Source organism: Myotis daubentonii, chromosome 4 (assembly GCF_963259705.1).
Source record: "Myotis daubentonii chromosome 4, mMyoDau2.1, whole genome shotgun sequence".
Taxonomy (NCBI): domain Eukaryota; kingdom Metazoa; phylum Chordata; class Mammalia; order Chiroptera; family Vespertilionidae; genus Myotis; species Myotis daubentonii.
Window position 1 is genome coordinate 11,990,448 of NC_081843.1, and position 20,741 is coordinate 12,011,188.

Here is a 20,741-nt window from a genome sequence, read left to right on the forward strand (position 1 = left end):
CCCCAAGAATCCCTGCCCCTTGGAAACAGCTCCCCCGTGGGTCCCCCTCCCACTTCTCCCACCTTCTTCCTGTCCCCCTTACACAGCCACAAGTGACAGGTGAGTTCAAAGAGGGAGGGGCTCGCTGCTCTCCCCCACACACTCAGTCCACACTGCGTGGGGGGTTAAATGTGGGCATTTACGCAGCTGAGGAGGAAGGAGCGGGGAGGGGACGCTGGTTTGGAAAGTGATATTCAATGAGCAGCAATCTTGAGTGCCCCCTCCCATAAGACACTCGTGTTGACATGAGCCTTGTAAATTGTCTCCTCACTAAACAACGAATCTAAGATTCACCCACAAAGGGGACCCCGACTGGGTCCCGAAGATAAGGTTCGTCCCATGAGCCTTTACTCAATCCAAAGCCCAGGCTGCCCATGAGGCAGCGCCCTGGAAACGCAGACCCCGCCAACCAAAGGGGACCTGGGCGCCCGGTCTAGGTGAGATGGAGAAGAGGCCTTTGTGGAAAACAGCAAGCCCATCCAGCAGGAGTGGACTCTGGTGCCCTTGGCAGAGGAACAAGCCACCAGGCTGGCAGTGCCAGCCTTGCCCATTGCACCCCCAGTTCTGTGTCTGCTTGGGGAGGTGCCAGCCAGAGGCCAGTGGGCCCGCCTGCCAGGCCAGGATCCCCACCCAGACCTCCCCCACGGACAGGGGAATGACTGGACCTGGAGCCTACAGAATGATCCATGCAGGGAGCAAGTCACACACCTGGCTTCTTCCAGACCATCCCCGAGCCCACAGCGGGACCCTCCCCCCCCCACACACACACACACACCGGGGTTCCCAAGATCCTACTCCGGCCCCATCAGGAGCTCGCTCTGAGCTCCCTTCCAAGTCCCAAGTAGTCAGCCGCAAAGGGCACGGAGAGGGTCAGATTACCAGCTGTGTGGCTCTGGGCCAGTCACTTGCCCTCTCTGAGCCTTGCAGGAAACAGTAAAGCCCACTTCCAGGATTCTTGTGAGAATTCAGAGTGATTTGCATGCCCCCGACACCCAAACACTCAACAATAAAGAGCCCTGATTGATACAGAATTTAGAGCTTCAGAAATGAAGGAATTCCAGAAGGACCTAGCCAAGAGCTCCCCAAATGTCTCACTTTCAAAGTGTTGGCCATATTTGCAGATCATTTGTTTATTTAATGTTTTCTATAAATGAAGTTACTTACAAAATTAATTCCAACCTCATCCTAAGCAATAATCTCCATAGTCGTGCAATTTTCCCAACACACGGTAAAATGAATAACGTTGCTATTAAAATACGATAGCCCGGCGGTGTTGCTCAGTGGTTGAGTGCCGGCCCATGCACCAGGAGGTAGCTGGTTCAATTCCTGGTCAGGACACATGCCCAGGTTTCAGACTCGATCCCCAGTAGAGGGCGTGCAGGAGGCAGCTGATGGATGTTTCTATTTCTCTCTTTCTATCCCTTCCTCTCCGTGAAATCAATAAAAATATGTGGGTTGTTGTTTTTTAAAGATAATGTTGGGGGAAACCCCTCATAAAGCTGCTTTGAAGCACATTGACCTGGCCCCAAGCCCAGCAGCAGTCCTGTTACCACACTTGGAGGACTGGACCTCCCACCACAGGAGATGGAGCCAGACCTGCGCCTCACTAGCGTGTCCACACCTGGGCCCCAGCCCAGCACGAGGCCCTGCATTGCTCTGCCCCGTCCCTGCCCAGCAGCTCTGCCTTGCCTGCAGGATGAAGCACAAATTCCTTCACCCAGATCCAAGTTCCCCTCCGCCAACATGCCTCAGGTCTACACAAATGACACACAGGCCCTGGGGGTGATGGGGAGCTGCTGCTCTGTCCGCCTGGCCTCTCTGCCCCTCCAACAGGCTGGGACTCCCTCGGGTGGGCACCTGGCCCAGGCCGGGCCAGCAAAGCACCCACCCGCCCAGCCGCAGGGACCGGGTCAGAATGGGCAGCAGCCCGGGCATGCCCGTGAGAGCCGTCCTGGGAATTTTCTAGAGCTCTAATTGAGAGGGACTTTGGGGGTGCCCGCTGGACGCTGGTACCCATCTCTGTCACCTACCACAGAAAGGCTGCCTGGAAATGAGGCCAGTACGGAGCGATACACACTGGAGCCCTGGGGCTTCATTTAGGACCCGGATCCAGCCGTACATGAAGTCCATGCCTGGACTCCTCATTTACATAAGCCGGGGGTGGCGCGGGGAACCTGTTTTGCTCAACCGTGTGGAATTATGCTTCTGTTGCTTGCCACCAAAGAAAGCTGATACAGTGGGATAGAGGAAAGGGCCCAGGATTTGAAGCCAGAGGATCTTGGAGCTTTTCTGGGCCTTCACTCTCTGCCCTCAGTTCCCATCTCGAAAATGGGGACAATAATGCCCACGGCACCGGGCCGTGAAGGGGAGTCCGTGGGAAAGCAGACGGGGCAGTGCTCTGTGACTGCCAGCGACTACACGAGGGTGCTGGACTCCTGCTACGACTGTCCCACTGATCTGAATTACTCAGAATCCTCCTCGCACCCCAGGCCCATCATGCCTCTCCGCCTTTGCATGAGGCAAATTCTCATGCCGTCTTCTCCTTGAACACCCTTTTCCCTCCCATCACTCTAGCCTCTGCCTTCACGGCCCACCTGCTTTATCCCTGCACCCAGGAAGCCACCTTGAAACGCTCCAGAGCTCCTACCACTCACTGCAGTCAAGGTTTCCACCGTGCTGTTTTCTCTTTGCCATGTACCTTTATTTTACCTCCTGTTTCCACGCCAATAAACATGTCGTAAAGGAAGATGCGCTATCACTACCATTGACAGGTAATTAGCATGAAGCGGAGAGGCAGTGTGGACCACAGTCGTTAAAACAGACTTGGGGCCCGCGTGCCTCGGTTCAAATCCCCGCACTGCCGTTTGCATAGCTCTGTCCCCTCTCTCCCAGACCTTGAGAAGTTTACTTCCTGGGCCTCGGGGTCCTCAGGGTGAAATGGAAGTAGTGATAGCAGTACTTGCATCATAAGTTTTTCACATTAAATTAGTCAATATTTGTAAAGCTTTTGGAACAAGCCCTGGCATATAGTAGATGTTATCTAAGTGTTTCTTAAACGAAACAGTCAACTCACCATAAAACCAAATACAGCGAAATATGAAAACTAAATACAAGGAAAACAAAAGACAGTCATTGAATTTTAGGAAGATGCGACCCTGCTTAAGACTTAGGACCTGAGATTTTGTGTGCCTCTGTTTGAAGGGGGATGGAAGAGTGTCTGAGAGGCGTTTAAAACATCCTAGCACCAACCCGACATGCTCTCGCCTTCCACCATCAGTGGCCTGAGAGAAGGTTGAAAAGGGTCTAACTCTTTCAGAGGGGCCCGGGGATGTTTACCACCAGCGGAAACAGGCCGCTCGCTTCTGGGAAACACCAGCCATGACCGATGGATGACGTATTCTCCTCGTGTTCCCACCCAACCGAGTGGGAACTCCCCCGCATCCCACTGCACTCCCTGCCCCGGATCCTTCTATTTATGGGACTTCTCACCCGGGCTCCTGAGGGCGACAGCAACTTACCTGCCAGCTGCACACCAGACCCAGGTAGGTGTGCTTCCTCAGCGCAGGACAGAGGGTGCCCTGTGGGCTTCCTGCGAAGGGGCCCTGAGCAGCACCTCCCTGTGCAGCCTCCTGCAGAGGAGTGAAGAGCACCTGAAACCTGGCCTGCCAGGTCCCAACCGGGTGTCCTTGGGCAAGTTCCTGACCCTCTGTTCTCGGTTTTCTCATCTATAAAATGGGGCCCCGACTCTTGGCTACAAGTCTGTGGCAGCACTACCCGCCTCGTTGCAGGTGAGGCGCTCCAGCACAGCCCTGGATGGCAGGGAGCCCTGGACAGGTGCTTGCGCACCAGGCCCCAGTGCCGAGAAGTGGCTTCTGGGCTTGTGGTAATGCAGCTTAAAAGTTGGCCAGATTTCAGAAGATTCTGAGGAAGTAGACCAGCCTGGGGGCAGAAAACAAGAGTGCAGTAGCTGCTGTGGAGAATATAAAGTGGTTTCTTTCCCCGTCAACAGAGACATGCAAATAAAAAGCACAGCGGCACCCCATTTCAATTTTATCAATTGGCAAAACCTAGAGTCTGCCGGCACCCTGTGTGGCTGAAGACAGGGGGTAATGGGAACTCCCATTCACAGTTATCGGAAATGTAAATGGATACAATTGGTCTGGAAAATAGTTTGCATGAGCTCATCAGCATGAGCAAGCACTTGCCGTGAGACCAGCAATTCCCCCCCCATGTGGACACTACAAGAGAGACTCTGCCACATGTGTACCAGAAGCGTATGCAGCAATGTTTACAGCAGCGTTGGTTTTTAATAACGAAAAGCTGGAAACAACCTAAATATCCAACAGCAAGAGAATGGAAAAGTAAATAGTGGTAGAATTACTCAATGTGAAAATGAATCATAGCTCCACACCACAAAACAAAGGACTCTCACAAACAAAATGCGAAATGAAAACAAGTTAGGAGCGAACACCGTCCGTGGCACACTCTGTGTGTTGTTCAGGTGAACTTCCACGTGTCCTTACAAAGCAAAGAGGTGCCCCAGCGGATGATAAACATCAAACTTCAAATAGTGGAGAAAGGGAGGGGAGGTGATGAAAAGGGGTCTTCAGGGGTCTCAACAGTTTGGTACACCTGAGTGACGTTCCCATGGATGTTGATTCCTATATTATTCTTCATACCTTTTTGTATGTCCAAACTATTTCATAGCTTTTTAAATGTAAGTGAATCTTAAGTTTGGAAAGTAAAATGTGGAGGGGGACTTTCACTTCTGGCTACGATGGAGTAGCTGGTCTCAGACTAATTCCCCTACTGAGAACAACTACTAATCAGGGGAAATATTGTGAGAAAACACGAGAGAGCAACCAAGGTAGACAGTACTTGAGAGGACAGGGTGTCAGAGTGGAGGAAAATGCATTGAAATTCTGTGTGCAATTTCCTTTCAAATAACTTGCCAAGTCATTGCTAATGAGTTGCATACCAAGAAACCTAGCAGAGAGCATTTGGTAATAGGCTAAAAAGCTAAGAAGAGATTTTTTGGCAATTTCACAATGCTGAGGGAGGAATTGAAGTTCAAGGCCTAGAAAGAAAGATGGGCCCTGGTAAATACCCAGTTATTCAGGGAAGGTTATGCCTTAAGAGTAAGAAAAAAATGAGAAATAATTTAGCCTTGACAGCATCAAGGGGATCTGCCTATATGCTATATGTCTACTAGAAGGAAATGAAAACCTATCTGGAAAAAGTTAGATTTATCCAAAACCTTTATATTTTTCATGCAAAATGTTCAGCATTCCCTTAAGTTGACAGGAAAACCAAGAAACAATATCAAATGACCAAAAACCAAGAGGAAAAGAGACAATGGAAAAACACATAGGTGACTCAGAAAATGGCATTATCAGACACGATTTAAAATAGCTATGATTAATATGTTCAAGAATTCCAACAGAAATATGAAATTTATTTAAAATCTGAAACCCTAGAAATGAGAAATACAAAAATTGAAATTGATAAAAACTGAGTTGATGGATTTAGCCACAGATGAGAAACATTGGAAGAGAGGATTGGTGAACTAGAAGATCGGTCAATAAAAAATGCCAAGATTGAAATATGCAGAGAAAAAATATTTTTAAATACAGAAAAGAGCAAAATGGGCATATTAAACATTGTGAAAAGGTCTAAAATACATGTATTTGGAATTGAGAAAGAACTACTCAGAAGCAATCATAGAAAATGAGTTAAGTATTTTTCAAAACTAGAAAAAGACATTAAGCCACAGATTCAAGAAGTTCTACAAAATCCCAAAAGGAAAAATACAAAGAAAAACACATCTAGATACATCATAGAAAACTTTTTTAAAAAAATTAAAGATAAATACATACTTAAAAGCCAACTTAAATTTTATATCCAGCAAAAATATCCTTTTAAAAAAGTTAAGATCAAGGTGATAAAGAAATCAGTTAAAACTCCACAGTTAACATCATACTTAATGATGAAAAATTAAAAGTTTTTCCTCTAAGATAAACAAGACAAGAATATTCACTCTCATGACTTTTATTAAACATTGTACTGGAGTTTCTAGCCAAGATGATAAGTCAAATAAAAGAAGTAAAAGGCATCCATATTGGAAAAGAAATAAAGTGTTGCTATTTTAAGATTATATAATTTTGTATATAAAATCCTAAGGAATTCACACCAAAAAAACACCAAAAAAACAAAATGAAATAAAACAAATAAACAACCAAATACAATAGTTCCTTAGATATGACACCAAAAGCACAGCAACCTAAAAAAAAAAAAAAAAAAAAAAAAAAAAAAAAAAGATAGATTGGACTATTTCTTTCTTTATTTTTTTAAATAGGTTTTATTGATTTTTTACAGAGAGGAAGGGAGAGGAATAGAGACTTATAAACATCGATGAGAGAGAAACATCGATCAGCTGCCTCCTGCACACCCCTTACTGGGGATGTGCCTGCAACCAAGGTACATGCCCTTGATCAGAATCAAACCTGGGACCCTTCAGTCCGCAGGCCAACACTCTATCCACTGAGCCAAACCAGCTAGGGCTAGATTGGACTGTTTAAAATTTAAAACTTTTGTGCTTCAAAAGACACTATCAAGAAAATTACATGACAATCTACAGAATGAGAAAAATATTTGCAAATCATATCATTGTTAGGGGTTTTGTATTCAGAATTTATCAAAACTTAAAAGACCACCCAATCTTAAAATGTGTAAAAGATTTGAGTAGACATTTCTCTAAGGAAGTTATATTAGTGGTCAATAAACACATGAAAAGATAATCATTATTGTTAGTCATTAAGGAAATACAAATAAAGACCTCAATGTGATACTTCATACCAACTAGATGGCTATTTAAAAAAAAAAAAAAGGAAAATAAAAGTATGGGCAAAGATGTGGAGAAATTGGCAACATTGTACATTGATAATAGGAGTGTAAAATGGTGTATCTTCTGCGGAAAACAAATTTGCAGTTACTCAAAATGTTAATACAGTATAGTGTCATCACATGACCAAGCAATTTGACCTCTAGCATGTAGCAAAAAGAGTTGAAAACATATGTCCACAGAAAACACCTTGTACACAAATGTTCACAGCAGCATTATTCATAATAGCCCAAAACTAGAAGCAACTCAGATTTCCACCAATTGGTGAATGGACATACAATATGTAAGGTATCTATACAATGGAATATTGTTCAGCCATAAAAATGAATGAAGTAATGATATATGTTACAACATGCATGAGCCTTGAAAATATATGCGAAGATAAATAAACCAGAAGCAAGAGCCACATATTGTGTGATTCCGTTTACATGAAATGTCCAGATTAAGCAAATCCATAGAGACAGGAAGTAGGCCGTGGTTGCCAGGGGCTAGAGCTTTGAAGGGAGAGGAATGGGAGTGACCGCGAAGGGATGTAGGTTTGTGTGTTTTTTGAGAGATGAAAATGTGCAGCAGTTAGGTAGTGGAAATGGTTGCACAACTCTGTGAATATACTAAAAATCACTTAATTGTACACTTAAAAGAGTGATTTTTATATGTAAATTAGATCTTAATTTTTTTTAATTGAAAGCAAAATAAATATATCTTCTGACCAGGAAAAGCTGATAGAATTTGCCACTGGTATACCCGCATCAAAATATATACTAAAATGAGTTATTCAGGCGAAAGAAAAAGAATCCCAGATGGGAAGAAAGCTACCATAGGAAGAAATAAAGAGCAAGAGACAGTATTATAAATATAAATAAATATGAATTGCTTAAAATAGCAATAATGATAATATTGTGAAGTTTAAATCATATGTAGAATTAAAATACATGATAATGATACCCCAAAGGTCAATGAAGTGAAAGGTCACTGCATTGTCTGGGAAGTGTTAAAGGTACTAATTTAAGATAGTCTCTAAAAATGTCAAACATGCATGTTGGAATCTCTAATATACGCACTAACAGAATTAAAAAAGGAAGTATAACTAACAATAGGCTGAAAACATAGAATAACAATTTGTTTAAAACTTTATCCTTCTAAACCAGTGGTTCTCGACCTTCCTCATGCCACGACCCTTTCATACAGTTCCTCATGTTGTGGTTACCCCCAATTTCATTGTTACAAATGGAACATAATTAAAGCATAGTGATCAATCACAAAAACAATATGTGATTATATATGTGTTTTCCAATGGTCCTAGGCGACCCCTGTGAAAGGGTCGTTCGACCCCCAAAGGGGTCGCGACCCACAGGTTGAGAACCGCTGCTCTAAACAATGGGACAAAGAAGGGGAAAAAGGAAGAAAGAATAGATGAGGCAAAAGGAAATAAATAGCAAGATGATAGGCTTCACCTCAAACACATCAGCACCTTTATCAAATATAAGTAAACTAAACACTTGAATTAAACACATAACCTTATACCAAAACTTGACATTAAAAGAAATTTAAATTATAGGTCAAACGCTCTGATAAATATACATACAGAAATTCTATGGAAAATATTAACAAATCAAACCTAATGATATATGTGAAAGTAGGTAATACATCAGGATCACATGAGATATATGTCAGGAATGCAAGGTTAGTTCAACATCTGAAAATCAGTATAGTGGTTTCCTTTAATCCACGGTTCCATTTTATGCGGTTTTATTTATGCATGGTCAACTGCGGACTGAAAATATTAAGTAATTCCAGAAATAAATAATGCATAATTTTAAATTGGTGTGATAAAATCTCACACTGTCCCACCTGGGACATGAAGTATTCCTCTGCCCAGTGTAGCCACATTTTATATGCTCCCTGCCCACTGATCACTTAGCCTTCTCAGAAGTCGTCAGATCCACTGTCGTGGTATTGCACCGCTTGTGTTCAAATAACCCTTATTTTACTTACTGATGGCCCCAAAGCACAAGAGTAGTGATGCTGGCGATTCAGATATGCCGAAAAGAAGCCATAAAGTGCTTCCTTTAAGTGAAAAGGTGAAAGTTCTATACATAATAAGAATCAAAATCATATGCTGAGGTTGCTAAGATATGCAGTAAGAATAAATCTTCTATCCATGATATTGTGAAGAGGGAAAAAGAAATTTATGCTAGTTTTGCTGTCACACTTCAAACTACAAAAGAGCCACAGTGCATGATAAGTGCTTAGTTAAAATGGAAAAGGCGCCCTCACTAGTTTTGCTCAGTGGATAGAGCATTGGCCTGGGGACCAAAGGATCCGGGTTCGATTCCAGGCAAGGGCACATACCTTGGTTGCAGGCTCCTCCCTGGCCCGGGCCCTGGTCAGGGCACGTGCAGGAGGCAACCAATCGATGTGTTTCTCTCACATCGATGTTTCTCTCTGTCTTTCCCTCTCTCTTCCACACTCTCTAAGAAATCAATGGAAAAATATCCTCGGGTGAGGATTAACAAAAACAAATAAATAAATGAATGAATAAAACGAGAAAGGTGGAAGACATGAACAGAAAATGTGCTCTAATTGATGGCAACATGCTGGATCAGAAAGGACCCCTGAAGTGAGTGGACCAAGTCATTTACTGCAAGTAAGGGATGGTTACCCTGATTTAGGAATAGGTTTGGCATTTTATCATCTCACATCATCACAAAAATAAGGGTAACTACAGTACAATAAGGTATTTTGAGACCAACATGCATAAGGAATGTTGACACAAAAAATCCTCAACAAAATACTAGCAAACCACATTTAACACCACATTAAAAAGGGATATACACTATGAATAAATGGGACTTAACCTTGGGATGCAAGGATGGCTCAAAATACAAAAATACGCTACACCCACAGAAAAAGGACAAAAATGACATGATTATTTCAAATAATGCCGAAAAAGCATGCAACAAAATTCAACATCTTTTCATGATGAAGACATTCAACAAACTAATAATAGAATAAAATTACCTGAACATAATAAATGCCATAAATGAATACACTGTTCGCCTCAATGGTAAAAAGCTGAAAGCTTTTCCTCTAATATTAAAAAAACAAGGCAAGGCCTGGCTGGTGTTGCCCAGTGGTTAGAATGTTGGCCCACTCATCGAAGGGTTACAGGTTCGATTCCTGATCAAGAGCATGTACCTGGGTTACAGGCTTGATCCCTGGCCTCAGCTGAGACATGTGCAGAAGACAACCAATGGATGTGTCTCACATCAATGTCTCTCTCTCTCTCTCTCTCTCTCTCTCTCTCTCTCTCTCTCTCTCTCTCTCTCTCTCTCTCTCCTTTCCTCCCTCCCTTCCACTCTCTCCAAAAATCAATGGAAAAAACATATTCTCAGGTGAGGATTAACAACAAAACAAAAACACAGAAACAAGGCAAGAACGCTCACCCTTGCCACCACTACCATAATACTGGGTGTCTTAGCCAAAGCAATTAGTCAAATAAATAAATAAATAAAAAGATAAATAAATAAATGGCAGTCAAGTTGGAAAGGAAGAAGTAAAATTATCTCTGTTCACAGATGGAGCCCTGACCGGTTTGGCTCAGCGGATGGACCATCGGCCTGCGGACTGAAGGGTCCCAGGTTCGATTCTGGTCAAGGGCATGTACCTTGGTTGTGGGCACATCCCCAGGACGGGGTGTGCAGGAGGCAGCTGATCGATGTTTCTCATTGATGTTTCAAACTCTCTATCCCTCTCCCTTCCTCTCTGTAAAAAAATAATAAAATATATTTTAACACAGATGGCATGATCTTAAATATAAATAACCCCGAAGATTCCACATAATAAACCTGTTAGACTAATTAACCAATTCAGTAAAGTGGCAGAATACAAAACCACACTCAAAAATCAGCTGCATTTCTATACACAAACAAAGAACAATGCAGAAAGAACTTAAAAAGCAATGCCATTTACGATAGTATCAAAAAGAATAAAAGACTTAGGAGTAAACTTAATCAAGGAAGTGAAAGACTACACTTAAAACTACAAAAGAAACAGCTGAAAGAAATTAAAGAAGACACAAATAAATAGAAAAACATTCCATGCTCATGGATTGGAAGGCTTAATATATTTTAAGTGCCCAAAGCAATCTACAGATTCAATGCAATCTCTGTCAAAATCCCAATGACATTATTTGCAAACAGAGAAAAATCTTAAAATTTATATGGAATCTCAAAGGGCCCCAAAAAACCAAATCTTGAGAAAGAAGAATGAAGATGAAGGCCTCAGACCTCCTGGCTTCAAAATATATTACCAGGCTACAGTAATCAACCTAGGTATTGGCACAAAGGGAGACAAGTAGGTATTGAGACCAATGGAACAGAATAGAGAGCCAGAAATAACCCGTGTGGACATGGTCAAATGATCTTTGACAAGGAGGCGGGGCAGTGGGGGGGGGGCTCTCTTTAACAAATGGTGCTTGGAAATCGGGAAATCCACATGCACAAGAATGAAGATGGACTCTTATCTTACATCACATACAAAATTAATTCAAAATGGATTAAAGGCCTAAATGTAAGCCCAGAAACTATAAAACTCCTAGGAAAAAAATATAGGGAGAAACTTCATGACATTGGGCTTGGCAATTATTTATCGGATATGACACCTAAAGCACAAGCAGCAAAGCAAATATAGACAAACTAGGGGCCCGGTGCATGAAATTCGTGCACTGGGTGTGTGTGGGCGGGGGGGAGTGTCCCTCAGCCCAGCCTGCCCCCTCTCACATACTGGGAGCCCTCAGGCGTTGACCCCCATCACCCTCCAATCGCAGGATTGGCCCCTTGCCCAGGCCTGACACCTCTGACAGAGGCGTCAGGCCTGGGCAGGGGACCCTCATTTCCCCCATCACTGGTTCTGCCCCCAGCCCAGGCCTGATGTCTCGGCCAGAGGCGTAGACCCCCATCACCCTCTGATCACCTGATCGGCCCCTTGCCCAGGCCTGACGCCTCCGCCAGGGTGTCAGGCTTGGACAGGGGATCCCCATCTCCCCCCGATCACTGGCTCTGGCCCCCGCCCAGGCCTGAGGCCTCTGGCCCAGGAATCATGCCTGGGCAGGGGACCCCCATCTCCCTCTGATCGCTTGCTCCACCCCCCGCCCAAGCCTGACGCCTCTGACCCAGGCTTCAGGCCTGGGCAAGGGGACCATCATATCCCCCCAATCTCCGGCTCCGCCCCCCGCCCAGGCCTGATGCCTCGGCCAGAGGAGTTGACCCTCATCACACTCCGATCACCAATCACCGGATCGGCCCCTTGACCAGGCCTGAGGCCCCTGGCAGAGGTGTCAGGCCTGGGCAGGGGACCACCAGCTCCCCGCGGTTGCAGGCTCAGCCCCTGCCCAGGCCTAACGCCTCTGGCTGAGGCATCCAGCCCGGGCAGCGGGGACCCCCACAGCTGCAGCGGCCCCGCGATCGTGGGCTTCGCTTTAGGCCCAGGCAAGGGACCCCTAGCTCCCGGGACTGCCAGCTTCCACCGTGCCCAGCTCCCATCGCTGGCTCCACCCCTACTTCCTGCTATCACTGGCCAGGGCGGAAAAGGCACCTGATTCTCCGATCATGGCTGGGGGGCAGGGCAAAGGCGGCCCCAGGGCCGCCTTTGCCCTGCCCCCCAGCTCTTAGCTCCCCCCTGGGTTTCCCATCACTGTCAGTGGCAGGGGGCTTCTTCCTGCTTTCCCTTTCACCTCCCTGCATTGTGCCTACATATGCAAATTAACCGCCATCTTGTTGGCAGTTAACTGCCAATCTTAGTTGGCAGTTAATTTGCATATAGCCCTGATTAGCCAATGAAAAGGGTATCGTCGTATGCCAATTACCATTTTTCTCTTTTATTAGATAGGATAGGATGGCCTCAAGCATGGAAACTTTGGGGCAGCAGAGAAAGCAATCAACAGGGGACAGTGCAACCTACAGAATGATAAAAATATTTGCACACCCTATATTGAATATATTCAGAATTTATAAAGAACTCCTATATCTCAGAAACACAAAAACAAAAAAAATGGGCAAAGGACTTAAATAGATATTTCTCCAGCGAAGATAAGCAAATGGCCAACAGGTGTCTGACAAGATGTTCAGCACCACTAGTCATCAGGGAGACGAAGATCAAAACCACCTACTTCGCACCTGCTAAGATGACTGCTGTGTTGGGGAGGATGTGGGAAATCTGGATCCCTTGCACCCTGCTGGTGGAATTGTAAAACAATGCAAATGCTACAGAAAACAGTATGGCGTTTCCTTTAAGATACTGAAAATAGAACTACCATGTAATCCAGCAGTCTCATTTTTGGGTACATAGCCAAAAGAATTGAAAACAAGATCTCAAAGAGCAACTTGCACGCCCATGTTCATTGCAGCATGATTCATAACAGTCAAGGTTATGGAAGCAACCTAAATTCATCAGCCAATGAACTGATAAGAAAATGTGGTATGCATGCACTGAATATTATTTAGCCTTAAAAAAAAAAAAAGAAAATTCTGCCAGATGCTATAACATGAATCAATTTTGAGGACATTATGCTAAGCAAAATAAGCCCATCGTGAAAGACAAGTACAGCATGGTTCCAGTTATATGACATATCTAAAGTAATCAAACTCATAGAAATAGAAAGCAGAATGGGGGTCGCTAGGGGCCGGAGGGAGGGGATATAATAGGGAGCTGCTCCATGGGGATAGAGTGCATGATGAAGTTTTAGAGATCTGCTGTATAACGAAGTGCATGTAGTTAAACTGCACTGTCTGTGTTGTACAACTAGATATTGTTACGACGGTAAGAAAATATTTACTGGTTTATGAAGTTCGAGGCTAGGAATTCTGCTTTGCAGCACAGTACCCTTTCTCATGGGAGTAGCAATGGCGATGTCTACAACCATTACCAAAGCAAAGGTAGGAAGTCCCCAGCTGGTAGATAGATGAAGCAGGCTGGGGTTTTTCAGCTATTTCTTCCTACATCTGGACCTCCAGCTTGCAAAAGTATATTAACAAAGTTAATAAAGTGTAAAAAAAAAAACAACTACTGTATTTCTACACACTAAGAACAAACATGAAATTTTTGAAATTATATAACTTACATTACCATAAAAATCAAATTTCCAAGAATAAATCTAATGAAGGATGTACAAGACCTCCACACAGAAATCTACAAGATATTTGTAAGATAATTTTTTAAAAATATAAGTAAATGGAGGGACATACTTTGCTCATGGATTGGAAATTTTAATACAGTCAGCCTTCTGTATCTGTGTTTCACATCTGTGGATTCAACCAACTGAGAATCAAAATTATTTTTTAAAATCCCACCAAGTTTCAAAAAGCAAAACATGAATTTCAGCACGATGCTGAATCCATGTGAATGAAGTGGTGTGTGAGCATACCTTGCTGTCGCTTCTATGCAAATATAGGTTATATGCAAACACTGTACCATCCTATATAATCCTATATAATAAAAGGCTAATATGCAAACCAATCAAATTTTGGAACAACCAGTTGCTATGATGTACACTGACCACCAGGGGGCAGAAACTCAATGCAGGAGTTACCCCCTGGTGGTCAGTGCACTCCCACAGGGGGAGCACCGCTGAGCCAGAAACCAGGCTCACAGCTGGTGAGCACAGCAGCGGTGTTGGGAGCCTCTCCCACTTCACTGGCAGCACTAAGGGCGCTCCAACTGACGGCTCAGTCTAAGCCAGCCGTGGGCAAACTACAGCCCGCGGATCCGGCCCGTTTGAAATGAATAAAACTAAAAAAAAAAGACCGTACCCTTTTATGTAATGATGTTTACTTTGAATTTATATTAGTTCACACAAACACTCCATCCATGCTTTTGTTCCGGCCCTCCGGTCCAGTTTAAGAACCCATTGTGGCCCTCGAGTCAAAAAGTTTGCCCACCCCTGGTCTAAGCCATCAGTCAGACATCCCCCGAGGGCTCCTGGACTGCAAGAGAGCACAGGCCAGGCTGAGCCCCCGCCCCCAGTGCACAAATTTCATGCACCGGGCCTCTAGTTTTATATAAGGGACTGGAGCATCCCTGGATTTCAGTATCCACAGGAGATACTGGGACAGATTCCCTGTGGTTATTGAGGGATAACTGTATTCTAAAAATGTCAATTCTCCCCAAATTGAACTATAGTTTCCATGTAAACCCAAGGTTCAAAAAAATCCCCAGCAAGATTTTCTTTGGTGGAAATTGACCATCTAGTTCTACAATTTACATAGAAATGCAAAGATCCAAGAATAATTTAGACAATCTTGAAGAAAAATATGGCATTGTTGAAAGGAAAAACAAATGAGCCGATGAAAAAATAATAGAGTCCAGAAATAGATTCACAGATATAGCCACTCAACCTTCAACAAAGGTACCACTGCAAAGCCATGGAGAGCATGATCTTAAAAATGAGGGCAGATTAACTGGGTATCCATCTAGAAGAAAATAAACCTTGACCCTCTGCTTCACATCACCCATAAAAATAAGTTACAGACGGATTGTAGACCTGTGTGAAAGCTAAAACAATGAAGCATGTAGAGGTAGAAGAAAACTTGGGATATTATTTTCATGACCTTAGGGCAGGCAGCACCTCTTTAACAGCACATACCAAGCTCTAGCCATAAAGAAAAAGACTGACAAATTGAACTTCATTAAAATTAGGAGTTTTTGTCCATCTAAAGATTCCATCAAGAGAATGGGAAAAAAACAAAATGGGAGGATATTCCATCTATATCTATACTGACACACATATACATACATGTATAGCGTGTCCCAAGAATATATACACACACTTTGAATAATTATAAAGGCAGTGTTTATGAAAATGCATTTCATTTTCAAAATGAAGTTGTCAGCTGTTAAAGTGTGTATACACTTTAACATATATATATATATACACATATAGATAGATATAGACAATTTTTTATTTTTTAATGCTCACCCAAGGATATGCTTAGAGAGAGGTGGGGAGAGAGAAAAACATCTGTGTGAAAGAGAAACATTGATTGGTTGCCTTCTATATCTGTACCCAGAATATAGAAAGAACTCCTACAAAACAATAATAAATAACACAGAACTCCATTTTTAAAAGATAGACAGAAAGCTTAAACAGGCACTTTACAAAAGAAGATATCTAAGTGGCCAATAAGCATATTGAAAGGTGTTTAAAATCATTATTCATCAAGGAAATGCAACTTTACATCCCAATATGATACAGCTGCTCATCAACCAGAATGGCTAAAATGAAAAAGACAGACTATTCCAAGTGCATGAGAAGATCTGGAGTAACCAGCACTCTCCATCTTTTTTTTTTTTTTTAATATATTTTATTGATTTTTTACAGAGAGGAAGGGAGAGAGATAGAGAGTTAGAAACATCAATGAGAGAGAAACATCGATCAGCTGCCTCCTGTACATCTCCTACTGGGGATGTGCCCGCAACCAAGGCACATGCCCTTCACCAGAATCGAACCTGGGACCTTTCAGTCTGCAGGCCGATGCTCTATCCACTGAGCCAAACCGGTTTCGGCAGCACTCTCCATCTTGACCCAGTTTTCCGGTAAGAGTGCAAATTGGTGCAACCATGTCAGAAAGCGTCAGCTGAACAGGACACCCAACACTTCCATTTCTAGATCATGCACCAGTGAGAAATCCTATGTAATAAAAGGCTAATGTACAAATTGACCGAATTATAGAACTACTGGTTGCTATGATGCACACTGACCACCAGGGGGCAGATGCTCAGCGCAGGAGCTGCCCCCAGGTGGTCAGCACTCCCACAGGGAGAGCACCGCTCAGCAGGAAGCCAGGCTCACAGCTGGAGAGTGCAGCGGGGGTGGCAGGAGCCTCTCCTGCCTCTGCAGCAGCACAAAGGACCCCTTGGACATCCCTCTGGGGATGTCCACCTGCCAGATTAGGCCCACTCCCTGCGGGGTCCTGCGAGAGGGTGCAGGCAGGGCAGAGAGGCCCCCCGAGTTCACAGATGTCGTGCACCAGGCCTCTAGCGTATATGCATACACACATACACGCGGAATGTGCCGGGGGTCCACAGCAGCGTTATGTACCACCTCCCCAAGCTGGAAGGAACCCAAGCGCTGGGTTTCTCTGTGTCCTCTGTCCCTCACTGGTGGTTCGGGAATGGCATCCATTGCGTTCCTCACGTCAGTCCTCATCCCCACTGTGACTCAGGAGGGGACAGGGAGTGGAAAGTGAAAGGTGAGGAGCGAGATGAAGTAAATGACCCGTTTCCCATGGGGACCAAGAGGCAATGGAGTGGGTGAGGAGGGACTCCCCAGCGCGCCAGGAACAAGAGCCCGTGGGTCACCAGAAGGGGAAGTCTCAGACCGAGGGACTTCCCGAAAGGGAACACGGAAGAAAGGGCTCAAGGACTCTGCCCACCTTGCCCGCTACCGGCTTCCTCCCTCACGTCCCTGCCGCCAGCGGCGACCCCTCCGACCCCATCCTCCTTCCACTATGGCATCCGTGGCTCCTCATTGACCTTCAGAGAAAACCCCAAATTCCTGAGTCCAGAGCTCGCAGGATCCACTCCCCAACATCCCCTCCACCCGGTGTCCGTCCCGGACCCCGGACGCACCGACGTGCCATTCACCCGGCTGCGGTGCTGGCACGTGCGCCTCAGCCACCGGAGCGCTCTGCAGGCCGTGGCGACTGCCAGCCTCCTATTCAGTCTTCAAAATCCAGTTCAAATGTCACCTCCTGTCAATCTCCGACCTCCCCAGAGAGTGAGCCACTCCTTCCCCTGGGGCCCTGCCTCCACCAGACACACTGCTCGCGGTGCTTTCGGCGACATTCGAAGCAGCGTCCAGGTGGGGGCCACGTGTGTCTCGGTTACTGCCGAATCCCCAGTGCCTGACACGTAGGTGCTCGAAACAGTCATTGCAAGAGCGACTGAATGAAAGGGCCCGCTTTCTATACGAGTAATGATGGCTTTGAAGCTTAACCTCAATGTTGAAAGCGATCAGACTGTGGTCCCAAGTTAAATCTTACTCTTTTTTACTCCCTTTCTTAAATTCGGCGCCTTGGGGATCTTCATGCGCTCGATCAGGACAAAGCGCCAATGCTTCAGCGTTTTCCCCACCTCAGGGTCTCTGCACATGCCATTCCCTCTGCCTAGAACACTTTTCCTTGTGCTGTTTGCTTCCTCATTCTGGGATTTCAATCTGCACTCTCTGAAATGGGCCTCCCTGCAGCTCTCAGGGCCACATATCCCTTCGTTTGTCTCCTTGTTCACCATGTGATGGTAGGATCGGTTTAGTTCCTGGTTTTGTGTTCATGACCTACCTCCCGCCTCAGAGCATGCGCTCCCAGTGGCCGGGAGATTGACTGTGTTGTTCACCGCGGTGCCTAGAAGGGCCTGGAACAGAGTAGGTGCTCAGCAAGTAGCTGGAGAAGTGTGGGGAGTGAATGAACGAGGCTAAGAATTACTGTGTCCAGTCATACAAGGAGCAGGCCTGAGGCAGCCCCCAGAGAGGTCTCGGTTTCCCCATCAGCTTCCTCCGTCTCCAGGAACTGCCCCCACCCTGGGCAGCACCCTCCGTTCCCAGGGTCTGAGCCATCATGACTGCTGTCGTCAGGTTAGTAACAAGGCACTTCAGACAGGGACAGCGCGGCGCCCGGGGGCAGCAGCTGGTTCCCACCTAACGGAGCGCTCAGGCGGAGGAAGAGCCAGCCCCCCGGCCTTGGGTCCGAACGGAGGCTCTGCCACCCACTCACAGTGGGGCCTTGGGCACGTCTCCTCCTTTCTCTGGGCCTCAGTTTTCCTCATCTGTAGAATGGGGGCAGTGCCCGGTGCCCTGGCCTGGCTGAGGGGGTATGAGGCAGGTGCTGGGCACACTGTAGGTGTGTGGGTAATGTTAGTGGCTTTTTACTTTTATGCCAGTGACGAGGGGCGGGTTGTGGGTGTGTCAGGGCAGGTATGCCAGGACATCGGCATTATGGCTTAGCCAGTAGGAGCTGAACCTGAGAGGCAGCGTCTGTCCTTTCCGAGGATGTACAGATGTACAACCTCGGAGCCTGTGGAGCTCTCAGTCTCTCTCTCCCAGCCCAGCCTGGGTCCTTGCCCATGACGCCCTTTCTCGCCTGAACAACCTTTTCCTGCTGGCACTTCTCCCAGCCTGTGCAACCTCCCCTAGCTGAGAAGCTCTCCCACTCCCAGCAGCCTTCCCCTGCCTGTGCCATCTCTACCTGCCCTACCATCTCCACCCAGACTGTGCAACCTCTCAGCTCCTGCAGCCACAGCGCACTCCAGCCCCACTTTCCCCAGACCAGGAGGGGCTGGTTGTAAGGCAGAGAAAGAAAAAATGCTTTCAACCACAACTGCTGAGGCCACGAGGTGGGGGTGGGGGGATGCGGGGGGCAGGACTGGCAACCTGCTTTTATCCCTTTCTTGCCCAGCAGGCCCCCACCAGCCTGCCCTGGCCCCGGCGCCAGCCAAAGCAGCCTGCGTGTCACTGGCTTGTGCTGGGGAGAGTTGGCAGGTCCGAGTCTCAGTCTACATCATCAGGCAGATGAGGAGCTAGAGGCCCAGAGAGGTCCAGAGCCTCGCCCGTGGTTGCACAGCGAGGAGGGACCAGGGCCATGCGGGTACACTGGCCTCACCTCCTTGGGGACAATTTGCATAACCAGATCCTCCCTGGGGGCTCCGGGGACCAGCAGGCTGGGTTCCTGCTGCAGGTGTCCTGGCCATCCGCGGCCCTCAGTGGGCTCCCTGCCCACACCCGGGGAAGTGAATGTTCTCAGGTTGCTTCAGAATTTCCACGTTTACTCAGAGCTCTCATTTGAGCTGTCATAAAAAGTCCCCCTGGCTGGGTGCCAGGGCGAGGAGTGGGGAGTGGCACCTGTGAGTCCAGGGGGTGGGTGGGGGCTCCTCCCAGCTCCCCCTCCCCCACCCCTGGGCTTGGAGGCACTGGGGGGCAGGGAAGAAAGACACGTGAGGAGAGGGCTGTTAGGAAGTCCTTGTTCCCCTGTCTTCACAGCTTTCTTCCCTCTGCTTGTAAATGACTTCCTGGGTGACCCTAGAAAAACCCACCCTCGCTGAGCCTCAGTTTCCCCACCTGTGAACGCGGGGAGCAGAGTCATCGTGAGAGCTATCACTCATTGAGGCTTAGCCTAGGCCAGAAGCTGTGCCCAGTGTCCTAGCTAATAACAAGGGGATTATCGCCAATAATACTGAAAGCAAAACATCAGCTACCACTCCTTGTGAGCACTGCTGTGCGCTGTGGCCTCATCCTCCCGCTGGCTGGCTGGCTGTGACCACTGCATCCCGGGGGCGGGGCAGGGCAGGGCCTGGCGCACAGTGGGTGCTCCATAAATACCTGTGGAACAAACCTCACAGCAAGCTCAAGACGGGCGCTCTATGTCCGTCTAACAGATGAGGAAACAGGTTCAGAGAGGTTGGTGGCTTCCTCAAGGTCACACAGCTGGGACTCGCACCCAGGTCTGGCTGCTTCCCAAGCCCCACATCAGCCGACCGTGAAGGCGCTGCTCCCCTCCCGGCCGTGGGAAAGCTGCCTTCCTTCTCTTCATTTTCCCTCCAGCGCCAGCAGGCCCAGACGCTGCGGAGAAGCTGGTGCCTCCAAAACCTCCGGGGGCCGGGGGCCGGCGTTTCCACCTTCTCTTGAACTGGCCTCCCTCCAGCATCCCCCTCCTCCCCACCCCCAACCACATCCTTGAGGGGCTCCAACCCCCCTCTTCCTCTCTGGGGAGGGGCGAGCCTGCAGCACATCCGAGGGCTCGGCCTTCGCCTTGCT

General features: G+C 46.7%; 1 protein-coding gene across 4 annotated transcripts in view; it reads right to left on the reverse strand.

Annotated features, from left to right (window-relative positions):
• IL21R (interleukin 21 receptor) overlaps window positions 1-20,741 on the reverse strand; it is a 38,856-nt gene that overhangs the window by 15,948 nt on the left and 2,167 nt on the right. The window lies entirely within an intron of this gene.